The 17,330-nt window shown below is 42.4% G+C and overlaps 1 protein-coding gene across 5 annotated transcripts in view; it reads right to left on the minus strand.

The window, feature by feature from the left end:
- The window catches only part of LOC121865602 (protein brunelleschi-like), a 108,367-nt gene that overhangs the window by 81,689 nt on the left and 9,348 nt on the right, over window positions 1–17,330 (minus strand). Inside the window, exons 1-2 of one of the 5 annotated variants that reach the window (XM_042365113.1) lie at window positions 14,404–14,468; window positions 10,720–11,116 (exon numbers count right to left, since the gene is read on the minus strand). The exons of 3 other annotated variants lie outside the window; for them this stretch is intronic. The gene's annotated coding sequence lies outside the window, so the exon portion shown is untranslated. Of the gene's footprint in view, window positions 1–10,719; window positions 11,217–14,403; window positions 14,469–17,330 lie in introns of those variants that run through there. One more of the 5 variants, XM_042365112.1, reaches the window with a different exon arrangement.

Consider the following 17,330-nt stretch of genomic DNA (forward strand, 5'->3'; position numbering starts at 1 on the left):
TCCATTATTTTTCCTCACAGCCACGGCAAGTTAATCCCTCCCTCCTATCCTTCTACCTAGCAACCAAGGTATACACCCACCTATTATCCACCTAGTAGTACTACTAAAGTCCAGTCCTCAGCGCGCGAGCACACACACATACACCTAACCTAAAGTAACCATTAGTAATGCCCCTTAAGTAGACAAAACAGTTTCGTCTAAAATCGTAGAAAGTTCCTTGCTACGTGGCACTCAGTTGTAAACGGTTCCCCCTTCACTAGTCATGGGCGGTGTTTTAAGTCGAGTCCCCAGGCGGTAGTCAGGGTGGCGGAAGAGAGCTTGGGTAAAGGTGTTGGGGGAGGAGTGACCAGACGGAAGTGGCCACTGGTGCTGTGATGACTACCGTCAGAGATGTTACCGCCAAGCACACACTTAACTACTAACGGACGCACAGTACACCCTCCCCTTCCGTCACCACACTCCAGATATCTTTATCAAATGACTTGAATTCCAGAGGAACAATAACGAAACTTGATCTCCGACGTCCCTCCCTCCCTCCCGCAAGTGCCTAGCCTCGCCGCGCACCACCCACATGACCTGTGACCTTCAGGAAGTGGAATACTAACGTCAAGGTCAACACACCGCAGCAGTACTACTCCTATTGTATATAAAATATTTGGTGCAAGTTCATCAGTTGTTGATGCAGCTACCACAAAGTGGTGACGGACAAAATGACAACCCAGACACAAAACTGTACAGTGAAACATTTTAAATATTGCTTTGCTCTTACTTAAGGAGCTACGATTATCTCTTAATATAAAAGTTAGTGATACTCACATGTGGACCTTTTATTCCCATGTGGTGAAAAAATTATAGTGGATTCCAAATGCCTAACGGCTCGTTTGGGACTGTGGATACAACACACCAGTACAGTACAGTAGGTTATCGGTACACGTTCCCGGCACTGTACTCCACCGCTTCCACTTTCCCCAACTGTACAATTACGTACGGGTACCTAATTACAGTTAGGTGGACTGGGGGTGCCCCAACATCCAACCAGAGAACCTTAAGACAGGTGAGCGTCGTATCCACTCTGCCAACTCACCCCTTTTACCAGATTCGGTATAGCCGAGATACAGAGCGAAGAATAATTAAAGGACTCGATATATCTCATTTCTAAGACTATGTATGTATGTAAGAAGGTAAGTATTTACCACAATGCAGGAAAAACATCAACCGACTAACGTGAGGGAAACTTTGAACAGCCAGGAACAGGCCAGCACTATCAACGAAACTAAAAATATTCGACAAAAATTAATCTGGGAGAGAGTCATTACGAACAGGTCATACATACACCATGGTCACGGTGGAAGGTCAACACGGCGTCACCAGGAGTTTTTCAAGTATGGGTTACACCACATTTATCTGCAGATTCGACGGCTGCAAAACTTTGAAGTGAAGCAACAGCCGTTGTTTACTGCCTTTCCTGGCGAAACTGAAGAGCGTGTACAGTACATGGTGGTCAAGTTCATGCATCCTTTCTTCACTTTCCCTGCCTGATGACCACACAGCTGCCAGTACAGGAGGTGACCCACCGACTACTGGGTCAGTGATTAAAGTGTCAAGTAAAGGGAAGCGGCGCCACAAATGGGCCACGACAACCACGAGCTGTCGGTCACTGTGACGGATGGTGTGGCCGCCCCTGACAGATGGCCACCGACTTGGCCACCGACTGTCACCTTCAGTACTTTCCTCCCATAATATACTAATAAAGTTTTCTCTCACCAGAAGTACTTTTAAGGGTTGTACAGTTTCCGTTATAGTGTGGTGTCAAAGTGACGTACAAGTCAGTAAATAAGTTGAGTATTGTCAATGTCTCCTAATGTTCAAACTCTCAAACTCAATGATGAAAATTCTGTTGCATCTGTACACTGTTGGGCACATGTACACTGAGGGACACATGTATACTGAGGACCGCATGTACACTGAGGGCATATGTACACTGAGGGCACATGTACACTGAAAGCCACGTGTACACTGAGGGCACATGTACACTGAAAGTCACATGTACACTGAGGGGCACATGTACACTACAACCTTGAGGACACTGACCCAAGAGGTTTCTAGTTTCTACCAAACAGTTTGTGTACCAAAACCTGTCAGGTGGCTCCATCCTTATTCACTAGACACAGCTTGATGCATGAGCTATGTTTCTTAAACAGGAAACACAACTATCAGAGCCCGTAAGGCAACGGAACGAAAAACAACAACAAAAACAATGAGATAATGATGAAGAAAAGTAAATCACCAAATTAACAATTCTATGATAAATGCCACAGGTTCACCGAGAGCTCTTCTAAAACCCACACTGTTATATAACTCCAATTCCTTACAGCCAAGTATCTAGCACCGGCAACCAGTTAGGTAATATTAAACCTGCAGGGAGTTGATAATACCAGCACCAAGGTATATGATAAAAACTACCTAGCTACTAGTTCTCTGTTACCAACACTTGCAGCCCAAACCACCCACTGTCCAACACCCACCTGATCAGTTAGTCTAGATCACCACTCACTTATACATCATCAACACCTACGTTCTGGCACCGACAGTCAGTAGAGTCAAAGTCGTAAACTAAACGGTAACCATCATTACCAACACAGGGGCGGGGGCGATGACGAGGCGGTGGACATGGAGAGGAGGAGGGGAAGGGTGACCAGGGCCAAGACGGCACCGGAGGGCATGGAAGGTAGGTGTGGCAGAATGACCCGTTACCACACCCCTCCCCCCCCTCAACACACCTCCACCGCCAGCTAGTAAACGCTAACGGCTGGCCAGGAGGAACGGGTAGCGTGTGTATTTATGGAGTTGTTCCAGATTTATGTTGTCTGTAAAAAGAAGCCTAAGTGGTCGTGGACACAGCTAGTCTCTGTTGTGCAGTTGTACCCAACATGCGAAAACCCGGCAATACCATTGAGATTCAAATGCCACATTTTTTTCTGGCTAGTGACCAACATACTTCAACTCGGCTTGGCTAAGTGACCTTCCACAACTAGTATAAAAAGGGTGTCCCACAAGCAGCTCGCACTCATAGCTACGAACATTCAACCTTGTGATCAACACCTCGACGGCCAAGCGCGCAGTGTGGCCATATATGACTCTAGGATCACTGTGGCCGTCTGTCCCAACTAGTGGCCACCATAATACTCCCTCACAGCCACCTATCTTCACTAATTTCCCTTCTGTCAACAACTATGTCAGGGGCGCACCTACCTACCTACCCGCTGGCGGACTTTCGGGCGTGGTGGTGTCAACAACCCCCTCACCCCCTGCCACCTCACACACACCCACATTCAATACTCCTCTACCTGTAATTCTCCCCCACGTCTTGCTCTTAATATAACAGGATCACTGACATGATCTTTGCTGCCCGCCAGCTACGGGAGATGTGCAGAGAATAGCGTTGTGACCTGCACATGGCCTCCATCGACCTAACCAAGGCCTTCGACTCGGTCACCAGGTAAGCCCTCTGGCGGACCCTCAGCCGTTTTGGCTGCCCACCAAAATCCATCGCAAATGTGAGGCAACTCCACGATGGCATGAACGTCAGTGTCCTGCACAATGGCACCCAGTCCGAGTTATTTCCCATCCAAACGGGGATAAAAAAAAGGATGTGTACTGGCATCAACTCTTCCATTTTCTTGGCTACCTTCCTTACTCATGCCAGTGCCAATTTAGCCTGCGCGGTGGACATCCAGTACCGGATGAAAGGTCTTTTCAACATAAGACTACTCCAGGCAGGAACAAAGGTGTCGCAGCTTCCATTATTGAACTTCAGTATGCAGACGACCTTAACTTTGTCGCTCACACTGAACGTGACCTTCAGGAGATCCTGAACACCTATCCAGATGCGTATGCACACTTTGGCTTAAAGGTGAATGTATACGTAAGACTCGTATTCTCTTTCAGCCTGACCCGGTTCAGCCTCACCTCCACCATCCATCCAGCTTTCTTTTTTCTTTTTTTTACGGGGATTAGCCCACCCGGGCACAGGTCACTGACCCAAATCGGGGCCTGGGGGCGAAATTGTAATAATAATAATAATAATAATAATAATAATAATAATAATAATAATAATAATAATAATAATAATAATAATTAAAAAAAATAAAACTAAAATGATGGAATAATAATGATAATAATGATAATAATGATAATAATAATAATAATAATAATAATAATAATAAAGAAATACAAAATTGAAAAAAAAGATCGAGTGAGAAACAATATATGTATGTTGTGTTGTCAAAGTAAGAGAAACAATTGGGACCCTGCAATTGTCTGTAAATGATGCAGAAAGTCAGATCAGCAACCTGGGACTTGGTCACAATTTCTGTGGTGCCATATGGCAGCAGGGTCTACCCTCTCTAATGCTATCCACTTCATTTACCTCGGCTCCCACCTGTCCACCACCGCGGACATCGATGAAGAGATTCAACATCGGATCAGATGTGCATCTCGAGCCTTTGGCAGACTCCGTTCCCGTGTCTTCAGCTGTAGGGAGCTGAAATTATCTACAAAGTTGCACGTATATCGAGCAGTGGTCGTCCCCACCCTGCGATATGGCAGCGAGACATGGGTCACATATAGGAGGCACCTCAAGGCGCTTGAAAACTTTCACCAACGTAGTCTACGTTTCATCCTCTGAGTTTGCTTGGAAGACACAAGAGCAAATGTGCGTATTCTCGCTGACACCAGCTGTAGGAGCATCGAGGCTATCATTATCCATGAACAACTATGTTGGACTGGCATTGTTATCCAATAAAAGCAACAGTAACAACAGAAACAGTAGCACCTACATAAGCAGCATCAATAACTGATGTAGTTAACCAATTTAAAGTGAAAGTGGGTCTTATTTGCTTGGCGGTCTGTAAGGGGCAGTGTGCATATAGCACACTGAAAATTAAGCCTTCAGTACACAAGGCGACAAGTGTGGCCAACAGTGCACTTTGCCGCTTTTCAACTCCCATCTGTAAACTCAGATACTATTCTGCAGCTGGGTCGACAGGGAGAGCTTCAGTCTGATGCAGGTTAACCTTCATTACGGTGAACACAAACAACCACAACAACTCTGCGGTTACCGGCATTGAATCAAGTGTGTGTGTGCGTGTGTGTGTGTGTGTGATGAGTTTAGCGGTCACATCATTATCAATTTGCACTCCTCCACGTAAACATGGTCTAGTCTTCAACCTAAACACCACAACTCATCACAAGCAAACAAGTAACCATTTTCATCGCCACTATAACACTACACAAGCAAGCAATCATTAACCTATCCTCTACCACCACTCCACAAGTAAACAAGCACATTACTAGCCTCACCATCACAAGCAAGCATTCAGCAAGCCTCACTACTACCTCGAGCACGTCTGCAAGCAAAACACAGACCCACCATCAACAAACAGTACTGGCGAGTGTACCGACCGATCGCTGGACTGATGGCATCATGCAACAGTTAACAAGCAACGCGGAACTCCGTCAGCGCGGCCTCACAACTGGACGCCAACAAAGTTAAGAACAAACTTCACCAAAATTGTCGGAGGCTGCTCAAATGGCATGATGGCGAGATGTCTGAGGCAGAATTCTTGGATAATGTCTACTGCGCGCGCGCGCGCGTGCGTGCGTGTGTGTGGGTGTGTGTGTGTGTGTGTGTGCGAGCGAGCGAGAACATTCCTGAGCCTGGAGGGTGGGAGTGGAGAGGTAGGGAGAAGGACTCCTTTCTTCCTTCTATTCATAAGTGACAAAACTAACCGTCGCGACCGTCGAAATGATCCCTAGCCTCACAGCTGCTACACCTGTCTATCTGTTAATCAAATACTGAACATTAAGGAGTAAGACGGGGCAAACAAAAATAAAGCAGTAAACAAGAGGACAGATACACCTGACAGACAAAGAAAGATGATCGCTAAGGTTTGTTGTTCGTCTACAGTATTAGCGGTTGGTGAGGAGATGCAGCCAAAGAGCCTCATTCGGTAAACATATCCACATTATGCTCCTGAAACACACACACACACACTGTAGGGCAGGTGTTATCGACGACTGGTCACATGGGCCCCTGTCCTATAGACCCCAACTTAATATAACCATTAAGAACTGGGGCTTTCTCATAGTAACGCCCACCCGGCCTAAGGGACTCGGATCTGAATGGTTTACGTCATGTTGGGGTTTATTAGGACTGGGACCCACAACCTACACGAAACCAGGATCCTCACACGCACCAACAATCACTGTACAGTATATAATCTACGATCTTCTGTCCCTGAATATTACTGAATGATATTACCAATCTCGCTTGATGTCGGTGTTTACAGACATCAATATGCACTCCATCAATTTCTGCACATAAATATTTACTGCCATGTCTGCTGTGACTCATTACTCCTGCAAGTCTTATCACAGTGAACAAGAGCATGGAATATATATATGTGTGTGTGTGTGTGTGTGTGTGTGCAGAATATGATGGAATGCTTGCATTAAATTCTTCAAGGGACCGTAAACACAAATACTAAGGCACCCTGTAAACACATTGTACTGTATATACATTACAATTGTAATGTTATTTTCATATTTAAAGAAAAATTCCTTCATGAATAACATGTAGCTCTTGTGTATTAGGAGAATACTGTGTAGATGTATATAATATTAGCCAAGATCAATCTTTCAATTTGTATCAAATTATCAGAAAATTTCTCAATAGTCGCCTTATTTATATGTGTATTTTATTATTTTCTTTAACAACATGATTCTGCTGTTTTATCTCTCAAAACCACCAGTTACTGTTAAAGGAAGAGAAATTCATTACCGTTATAAATAATTTTTTAACGGTATTTAACATTATTATCTCTTATTACTGTTACTGTCTGAAATACTATTTTCATTATTATTATTATTATTGGTGCTGTTATTAGCGACATAACGCTTTGCTTTATAACTGTCATGTGTACTGTATCAAGGTTTAGACCTTGATATGTATCGTGCTGCTCGCCACCTCAACAGTACGAATACACATCGACATTCCTGTCTCATGCTACGACCCTTCAAACATAATCCTTCTGTGCCCTTGTTTAAAGAAAAAAAAATACTTGTAACATTCATGAGTTCCACGGAGAAAATGCTGTTAGGTTACCCATGTAATTTTCAAGTCTGGCGAGCCTCTCTGCTCTACTATTAGCGACATCGTTCAATTCTCCCGGACCCTGAGGAGTCTCACGTTTCCCAGTGATTTTACGCTCTGCTCCCACCAGTATGCACACAGAAACTACAATGTTTGTTTCAACAATATATTTTACGCGACCCAGTTCTTGTCACCCTCACATAATTATACTCCAACAAAAAATTTAAATCTATTGAGATAATAAACACATAGAAGTGATACACTTCTGCACGAGACCCCTAAAGAAAACCTTTCCAGCAGCAACAAGAACTGAGTAGCCCAATAGTGGTAATCAGAGTACATTTCTACCATGATTAAATACTACGGGTTGACAGCGAAAAGCACCACTGTGTCAACCAAGCTAATTCCGCCTATGATTCGTGTTATTACTGTAATGCAGTGACTTTACACTGTTGTGTCTAGGGAGGCGAGGTGTATTAAGAGACTAATTTCTCAATAAGTTTAATACAATACTCGAATTTGATTCTTGGTAGCGTGTACAGGATGTAGTATCACGACCATTGACATAATTTACAACAGAACTATTACCCAATGTGACAGTGAGGCGGCCTTGTCCCCCCCCCAGCCCATTTTTGAAGACCTCACAGCCTCAGGAAACTACATTCTAGTGTTTCCATTAAACCTTGACCATATATCCCCAGACATCGCAGGTATCGATATTTACCACGTGTATCCTTACTGGTAAAAGGGATTTACATAGCTACAATCTTTCTTCTGCTCTCCACAACTCAACCACGTCCGACCCATCTCCGTTATCAAGCGTCTGTGACTCACTCACAGCCTCACAAAAACTCCATCACAACTTCAACAACTTCTTCACCTACTAACAAATTCCAAGCTCTCTGGCAATCTAAATTTACTCACTGCTCCGGCGGGCAGTGACCTAAGTTGCCCAAATGACGTCACTGGGGAAGGGTGGCTTCAAATGGACCAGAACGTGAATCAGTGATGCAACGTCTAGAAACATCTTTACATTAACAAGGTGATAGTGCGTAAAAAATTGCTACGTGTTTATACATGTGGGTGAGAGAGGAGTGTTTACGTGAGCGTCAAGACCAATTAACTAACGGTCAAATGACCCGGACAAACAAACATTACACAGCTCGGGTGCGAGTGCTCAACTTGAGCTACCTCCTTCATTCACCCAGGGAGAACAAAACACGTGTTTCACAGAGGACCACCATTTGCCTGTGGTAATTATAATGGTAATAACACACCATCTAACATCATGGCTGCCATAAAATGTAGGCGAAACAGCACAAGTGGAGGATACAAACGACCACCAACTTACAAAACATACACACCATCATTATACTTTTTATATAAAATTCATAATGACAATAACTCTACTGGCGCTCTAGACATGTATTTAATAAAGTGATATATTCATGCTTATATCTGGAACCTATAAAAACAAGTCGATAAAGAGCCCAAAAGGGGATCCACAAACCAGTCTTGTTCGTGAGGTAGGAGGGCGGTGCATTGGAGCAGAGGAATCCAGCTTGAGTGTGGGAGTCTACCGCATCCAACACCACACAGTACCATACCACAAGCATCATACCACCACCACCATCGCACAAGAATGCCATACCATAACGTACCACTCCATATTATAACACAAAAAAACACACACAAATATCATACCATAAAACTACAGTAACATACCAGTTCATACCACAACACACACAACAATACCATACCACCACAACAAACTACAGCAAGACACTACCAAATCTCGTCACAATATACCACAACAGACCACATCATATCAGGACATATACACCACAACACCATCATACGTATCATATACAATACATCACACAACCATACCATGTCATACCACGAAGTCCACAACACACCGCACCGCCCTATCATGCATCACACCACCAACATGTGACACAATACACCACCACACCTCATCACCATAACACTACTATACCAAAACAAATCAAGCCTTACCGCAACGCAGTACGTGAAAAAAAAAACAATGAACCTTTCTTCTTAAAACATATCTATTCCTTGCAGACGTGATGGCAGGCACCGCGATGTACTAAAGACACGGCGAACAATGCCAAAAGGGGAGTCAATACAGGAGCAGGTGGCTTGCCCAGGTGTGGTGAATGTGAGCGCAAACAAATAAACTCTCCCGTCATCAGTTGCACAACGTTACCCGAGGCTGAGGACATACCAGCTCAGACCGTCTCAGAATAATACATTATATATTTCAAGAGATGTCGACTGTGAGGACGCAAAAGAAACCAGACGAAGGACGAGTCCCCACACCCAGCCCGCGGCAACACAACGTAGAAGGCCAACCACACAGGCCTAGCCATGGTCAAAATACACCTTGCCAGGAAGGCTTCACAGAGGCCACACTTGCTTTGTTGCGAATTCGTTTGACACCTACCACCGCACCACAGTAAAGCTCCACACAACCTTATGTCGCCACCATACGCACCCACAATTCTTCATATTTATTTTTTATCTTTATGTGCATTAATTTTGTTTTTAGTCAATTTCTGACATTACCTATTTTGGGGTGTTTATTTTAAATAAATCTTATTTAGCCTGTTTACGTTGCCTTTCAATTCACAGACATGTTCTGGTCCACCACTGGCTAGGTCTAGGTTCACGATATCGAGACCTTGAAATTCTTTTTATATAAAAACATATTGATTTAATATGCAACATTTTTTTATTGCAAGTCAACTAACCTTTCTTCAGCCAGATCAGCGGGCCACACCTCATCTACAAGTGTCCACAATAGGGTCTACACACAAACCCCCCCTCACTGTTTACTTCTCACAGCTGATCAATGACCAAGGTTCAGAATGTTGCACAAGTGTACACTCAACACACCATAACCGACTACCTCGCTTACAACATAGCGGCTGACTCCGTTACACCAAATTGCGATGACTGTTACTCAAGTAGAGAGTTTTACCTAGACTCCTTGAGGAGATGATCAACACAAGTCGCCAATTTTCGGCATTTGCGACAATTCAGGCTGGAGGTTTCCCCACTAAACTCAAAATTGTTGGTCGTTGTCCAATGGCGCGTCGGCGTCTTGCCTCTCACATGATATATAACAGTAAACTATGCATAGCGAATTTTCCAGTCAGGTACAGTTGAGTTTACGCAATAATTTGGTTAATTTTCGTAGGAATTATATTTTACATCTGGTGTTAAGTTGCCATAAGTTAATGACCTCAAAAGGTGGAGGTGTTTATCAATTGTACCCAGGCGATAAGACATCACATTGTGAATACTAACATACCTGTATATTCTAAGTTACTATACTCAAGGGGCAAACCCTGTAGACGAGTTATTTGTTAATATATTGTTATATCTTATTAATACTTGACAGTATAAATGAATGTGTCAAGCCATCGTATTCAATGGGTGGGGAATGGTACAGCAATACTCAAAAGGGTCAAGAGGTTGTCCTGATAGTAAGCGTATCCAAGAGGACACTAATGAAAGTCAACACACAAAAGTGTACTTACATCACTAACACATGCAGCTGGTGGAAGCGTGGCTCCCTGAGGTTCCTGGTGATACGTGCAGGATTATGTCCTCTGCCAGGAGTGATGGTAATCGGCTACTGCACCTTCCCGGAGACGTAAAGATCCACTGTCAGCACGTGCGCCCGCGCCCACCAACTGGTGATGATGCCTCACACTAGCGGCGCCAGGATCAACACTTGCCACAATCACACGTCAAGTGTCACGGATGACTACTTTTCAGTCACTGACACAAAATATTGCCGTTGGTAACACAACAGATTGGCTTTCTATTTGGTCACTATTCGAAGAGTGGAATCTCATAAAATTGTACGAGTATTTGTATTCAAATACTTTTGCTGCTATCACAAAAGACGGAGTTCGTCGCTGATTACAATCACTATATGTGATGGGAAAAGACAGATGTGCTGGTCACTAACAGATGACTGGTGCCATGGTATCATTAAAACCTAAAGCTGAGAACGCAGTGATGACTTATCCTGTGGGAGGCAACAATTGAGAATCTTGTACAAGTCGCAACAATTTAACAACAGTAAAGCACAGCACAGTGTAAACACTGAAGTAACCATCGGTTCTATGGTGATGTGTGGTTAATGTCAGCATATGCGTGCCACTCGGCCACCACTACACGATAAACCCAAATCTCCACGGCCAACCTGAGTGGCTTAGGTTGTGACGACGACTTGCCTCCCCCCACACATACATCAACCACTGGTAAGCTCCCAGCTCTTAAATAACGGTGACAGCGTCTGCTATCGTCTATCTTCGCACCACCGTCCACGTGAAGAACTACATATGATAATGACCAGTACAGTATTAAACTCCACCACTACACTCGTTCACAACAACATGTGGTTCTATCAAGAGGACCGCACTGTAATAGCAATTACCAGGTCCATGTAAATCACCCATTGAAATGTCTGAACGGCTTCTCTCTCTATGCCGATTGGAACAAAGTATGGGAAGGGATACACGGATTATTCAATTGAAATATCTAGCACATGTTCTCTAGTCAATGCATAATCGCTGCAAAAAATGTGAGTGAAATGTTAAGTAACTCCGTAACGCCTGTGACTTGTGTAAAATATATACTGTGATTGCTTTTTAAAAAATCCTTGACTATTCCTTCAATCCTTTTGTGTGCTGCTTGTTATACTGTGCACTCTCAACTGTATAAATCCTTAGAGGGTCTATATGATGTTTGTTTATTTTTTACTAGTCTATATGTACTGAAAATCATTATTTCCTCTTATCTGTCCTTCTCAACTACTGTAAGCGCTGAGAAACGCTGCCATGGTAAAAGATGAAAAGATGAGAACAATGTGTAAACGGTGACTACAGGTGCGGAGGTGGCAGCGTTTAAAGGCATCTCATGACTCATCGAAGATAAGCGTGAGAGGGTAAAGGAGAAAGTAAAAAGAGAGAGAGAGAGAGAGAGAAGAAAAGGAACTCAAAGAAAATTAAGAAGCAAATGAAAAGAGACATAAGGAGGGAAAGACGCAAATGAGAAAGATTACGAAACTAAGTAAAGCTGGTGGAAGACGGTATAGAGAATTATGAAAAACAGTGTAATATTGCGAAAGATTGAATTAATTAGAAAGGAGTTTTAAATGACGGTGGAAAGAAGGTAAGAAATGCGAATGAATATGGTACAGGAAAGATGGATAAAGGGCTGAAAATGCTGACAATAACATTGACAAATGCCTAAAACAGATGGTCGATGAAACGAAAAAATAAATCAAAGTAAAAGGAAACCCAAGAGAGAAGAAATGGGCAATAATGGAAGAACGGAAGAACATCATAATAGGGAGTGGAGGCTATGATGGCGGTTGAGGCAGTAGAGAACAAGTCCTAAAGCAATGACGCAGTAAGACCCACCTTGGCTCTCTCCTATGAGTCAAGTGCTTGAGGGAACACGCCCCCTCCTACACAACCAGCCTTGGAAGAATGTACACCCTGAGCCCACAAGGTTATCTTTCGTGAATAGTAAGAGCGCTTCTCACTGAAGGCCTTTCTCACTAACAACAATGGAAACTAGTAAATATTGAATGTTGCATTTATATCTGAAATTTTTATAACCTTTATGGCCGGAAGCAGTGTTGGCGAAGCTAATTATTTTTTTTTTCCTGCTGCAAGTGATGCCTAAAGTTTCGAATGATGGAACACTACGACCTACCGACCAGAATTAACCTGGAGAAACTCTTCCTTCAAACAAATTCCTTTCCTCAAACGCTGTCGGAAATGCAACAATTCTAATAAGGCCATTTGTCAAATGTAATTTTTAAGAAACAAATGGTGCTATGATACAGCATAATCTCGGATCCCCGTGCTTTCCAACCATGTGCTACACACAGTATTGACGTTGTTCGTTAACTTTTATAGTATACTAATAAATGTGTCCGATATAAATGCAACACCCTTTATTATAGGAACCACGAGTAAGTTCAAATAAAGAACTGATTAATAAAGAATAATTTCGTTAAGTAACAAATATGTAACTAGTGTAGGTAAACTTACAAAGCACCTATAACTTAACTAAAACACTAGTACAATTATAGAAGACCAATGACACACAAAGTGTGAAACAAGTAAACATATATATCTACATGTAAAAATAATGCCTATCAAAGAAACTTATCTAGATACTGAACCATCAATAGTATTTTACCACGCTGTCTGCTGAAAACAAGACGTGTTTTCTAAATAATGCAAATTCAGTCTCGTTCTGAACAATGGTTTTGAAAACAAGTGAACAGCTCTAGCAGTAATACATTACCGAATAAACGAATTTTAGATTACAGCGAAACTAAGTAGCTTGACAGACTTAGTAATGGAGAATTAACAACGAATATAACTTCCGTGCTGGCTCCTTTAGAATAATAAATGACACTAATTTACTTCATTTTAACGTGGATAAAAAAATCATGAAACTAGTCTACTCCTATAATTATTAACAGAGACCACTGAGACACCACCTCAGATTTAATCCTAGGTAAGACACCTATTTAATTGGCCTCATAAGAAGTCAAGTAATGTTTATACATCACAATTTTTTTTTTGTAAGAAGTTGGTTTACTGGAAAAAAAGGCAATATTTTAAAACTATCAAAGGATAATGAGTAAATGTCAGTGAACAGCTGGAATGCATGAGAATACAGAGAAACTTGAAAGAAAAGGGGTAGGACAATAATGAGAAAGCGAGAACAACACTTCAGTTGCTAAGAGTTCACTGGGATCACAACTAACAGGCGCGTTGAAGTCACTATTGCAAATATTGCTGACTGCTGTGTCTACCTTTCCTAATATCAACCATCTGTAATACACAACACAAAGTTCATGGTTTATCATTCCTGAGCTAAATGTGGCGTTCCCTTTGATTCCTCACACCTTGGAATTCCAACAACATTCCAAACCTGCGCAAAACTCTTTTAGTACATCATTATTCTTGTTCTTGAATTGCAAAAACAATGGCAGTTGCTGTTTTAGCCTTCATCACATACGCGATCACATTAGTGGCAGGACAGTGGCACCTCTAAGTTGCAACATTGGTACCCTGGTCACTCCTTACATTCCCAGCATCCATATATAGAGACCAGAGGTCTTTCACCGCCTTCAAAATGGATGATATGTCAAATAATGAAAAACAAATAGCAGTCATATGGGTTACGAGCTCGTGAACTTTGAAAGAAGACTGTGAATGGTTTAGCAGCGAAGGCACCAGGGTGGAGCGTAAGATTACACACCAACCAACACAAGAGCCAGGGAGATACTGAGTTTGACAAACGCACCAGGTACAGACCCAGAGGTCGCCAAGAACGAGTTACCAACTCGCCACATATTTCTTAAAAAAAAATGCAATCAACCCCAGATAGTGACTCTGAATCAAGTTATTAGTGGGGATATGCACACAAAGAAGAACGAATATTAAAAAAAAATGAAAACAAATCAGTCCTAGAAAATATTAATTGAAAATTTGAAACCGGCAACTGCTTTAGAGAACCAGCCTTCACAATACTCAACCTGACAGTCGGATGCGATTTTCGTCTTTATGCTGGAGTGTACTGGGCACAAATCAACAAATAAATACCAGTCACACATTCCACAATGAACACAACTCAAATTTTTATTTAAAACGCCGAAGTAATGAAATTTACAACTTTCACAGATACATCCCTGGGCCCAAAAGCTGCCTGGAGATTCATGAGCCACAAAGAGCTTCATTATGATTATCTGCTAGGGAGAGTGGACGCTCGCAACACCACAAACCGGATACACCTCCTCTCACTCCACATTCTGTACCAGTCAAATAAGTCCACTTTTTCTATTACATCCACCCCGTAGCCATGCCACTGACCCTACCTCACATCAATCTACAAGCTACTGACTCCATCACAACCTCACACCAACCACTGACCCTCTCATGTCATAATACACAAACCAATGAACATCCTTCATATAAAATACCAAAAGCCACTGAACCTCCCTCAAACATAATACAAGCCACTGAACCTCCCTCAAACATAATACAAGCCACTGAACCTCCCTCAAACATAATACAAGCCACTGAACCTCCCTCAAACATAATACAAGCCACTGAACCTCCCTCAAACATAATACAGCAAGCCACTGAACCTCCCTCAAACATAATACAAGCCACTGAACCTCCCTCATACATAATACAAGGCCACTGAACTGCTCCCTCAAACCTGAACACTCCCCTCCAAAATAATAAGCCACTGAACTCCCTCCAAACATAATACAAGCCACTGAACTCCTCAAACATAATACAAGCCACTGAACCTCCCTCAAACATAATACAAGCCATGAACCTCCCTCCAAACATAATACAAACCACTGAACTCTCCTCAAACATAATACAAGCCACTGAACCTCCTCAGGCTTATAATACAAACCACTAGACGTCCCTCAAACATAATACAAGCCACTGAACCTCCTCAAACAGCCACAATACCACTGAACCTCCCTCAAACATAATACAAGCCACTGAACCTCCTCAAACATAATACAAGCCACTGAACCTCCCTCCAAACATAATACAAACCACTGAACCTCCCTCAAACATAATACAAACCACTGAACCTCCCTCAAACATAATACAACACTGAACCTCCTCAAACATAATACAATGCCACTGAACCTCCCTCAAACATAATGCAAACCACTGAACATAATACAAGCCATCCATAATACAAGCCACTGAACCTCCTCAAAACATAATACAAGCCACTGAACTCCCCTCAAACATAATACTGAAGCCAATGAACTCCTCATACATAATACAAGCCAATGAAGCCAATGAACTCCCTCATACATAATACAAGCCACTAGGCCTCCCTCAAACATAATACAAGCCACTGAACCTCTCTCTCCTTACATATTACAAGTCATTGAACCTCCCTCAAACACATAATACAAGCCACTGAACCTCCCTCCAAACATAATACAAGCCAATGAACCTCCCTCAAACATAATACAAGCCAATAGACCTCCTCATACATAACATGTGCCACTGAACCTCCTCAAACATAATACAAGCCACTGAACTCCCTCAAACATAATACAAGCCACTGAACCTCCCTCAGAAACATAATACAAACCACTAGACCTCCCCTCAAACATAATACAAACCCAATGAACCTCCCTCAAACATAATACAAGCCATGAACCTCCCCTCATACATAATACAAGCTAATGAACCTCCTCAAACATAATACAAGCCAATGAACCTCCCTCATTTATAATACATAATACCACTGAACCTCCTCAAACATACTACTCCACTTGAACTCCTCAAACATAATACAACAAGCCACTGAACCTCCTCAAACATAATACAACAAGCCACTGAACCTCCCTACAAGCCAATGAACTCTCATACATAATATGCTAAACAATGAACTTCCCCACATAATACAAGCCACTGAACCTCAAAACATAATACAATGTTTCAATACAACAAGCCACTGAACCTCTCAAACATAATACAAGCCTGAACCTCTCCTCCTCAAACATAATATGGCCAAACATAATACAAGCCACTGAACTCTCCTCAAACATAATACAAGCCACTGAACCTCCCTCAAACAAAAATACAAGCATTACTGAACCCTCCCTCACTTTAACAATACAACAAGCCACTGAACCTCCTCCCTCAAACATAATACAACTGAACCTCCCTCAAACATAATACAAGCACTGAACCTCCCTCAAACATAATACAACAAGCCACTGAACCTCCCTCAAACATAATACAACAAGCCACTGAACCTCCTCAAACAAAAAATACAAACTGAACCTCCCTCAAACATAATAATACAAGCCACTGAACCTCCTCAAACATAATATAGACCCACTTTGAACCTCCTCAAACAAAATACAACCACTGAACCCTCCTCATACATAATACAAGCCACTGAACCTCCTCAACATAATACAACAAGCCACTGAATACAACAAGCCAACCTACAAGCCACTGAACCTCCCTCATACAAATACAGTTTTTACTGAACCTCCTCATACATAATCATACCAATACAAACCACTGAACCTCCTCAAACATAATACAACAAGCCA

Source organism: Homarus americanus, unplaced genomic scaffold (assembly GCF_018991925.1).
Source record: "Homarus americanus isolate GMGI-L3 unplaced genomic scaffold, GMGI_Hamer_2.0 scaffold9358, whole genome shotgun sequence".
NCBI classification, from domain to species: domain Eukaryota; kingdom Metazoa; phylum Arthropoda; class Malacostraca; order Decapoda; family Nephropidae; genus Homarus; species Homarus americanus.